Source organism: Priapulus caudatus, unplaced genomic scaffold, assembly GCF_000485595.1.
Source record: "Priapulus caudatus unplaced genomic scaffold, Priapulus_caudatus-5.0.1 Scaffold1055, whole genome shotgun sequence".
Classification (NCBI taxonomy): Eukaryota; Metazoa; Priapulida; class Priapulimorpha; order Priapulimorphida; family Priapulidae; genus Priapulus; species Priapulus caudatus.
Genome location: NW_014578116.1, coordinates 107,563 through 107,818, shown reverse-complemented (window position 1 = coordinate 107,818; position 256 = coordinate 107,563).

Below are 256 nucleotides of genomic sequence, written 5' to 3'. Positions count from 1 at the left end.
AGGAAAGACACGTAAAAACGCTACACACGAAATCAACTCGAGGGATTTGTAATACCGATTTTTTCGAACCGACTCGCACGCGAAAGAAGTGAGAAGCTGGTGGAGAAGGAGGAAAGGGAGAAGGGAAAAGGTGGGAGAGAAGGAGGAGGGGAGAAGCTGGTGGAGAAGGAGGAGGGGAGAAGCTAGTGAAGAAGGAGGAAGAGGAGAAGAGAGAAGGTGGTGGAGAAGGAGGAGGGGAGAAGTTGGTGGAGAAGGA